Source organism: Bison bison, unplaced genomic scaffold, assembly GCF_000754665.1.
Source record: "Bison bison bison isolate TAMUID 2011002044 unplaced genomic scaffold, Bison_UMD1.0 scf7180017864171, whole genome shotgun sequence".
Lineage (NCBI taxonomy): Eukaryota > Metazoa > Chordata > Mammalia > Artiodactyla > Bovidae > Bison > Bison bison.
Genome location: NW_011494743.1, coordinates 5,511,487 through 5,511,824, shown reverse-complemented (window position 1 = coordinate 5,511,824; position 338 = coordinate 5,511,487).

The window sequence follows — 338 nt, the reverse complement described above, 5'->3', positions numbered from 1 at the left end:
GATGGAAGCAAGGTCTGATGCTGTAAAGAGCAATATTGCATAGGAACCTGGAATGTCAGGTCCATGAATCAAGGCAAATTGGAAGTGGTCAAACAGGAGGCGGCAAGAGTGAACGTCGACATTCTAGGAATCAGAGAACTGAAATGGACTGGAATGAGTGAATTTAACTCAGATGACCATTATATCTACTACTGTGGGCAGGAATCCCTTAGAAGAAATGGAGTAGCCATCACGGTCAACAAAAGAGTCCGAAATGCAGTGCTTGGATGCAATCTCAAAAACGACAGAATGATCTCTGTTCGTTTCCAAGGCAAACCATTCAATATCACAGTAATCCA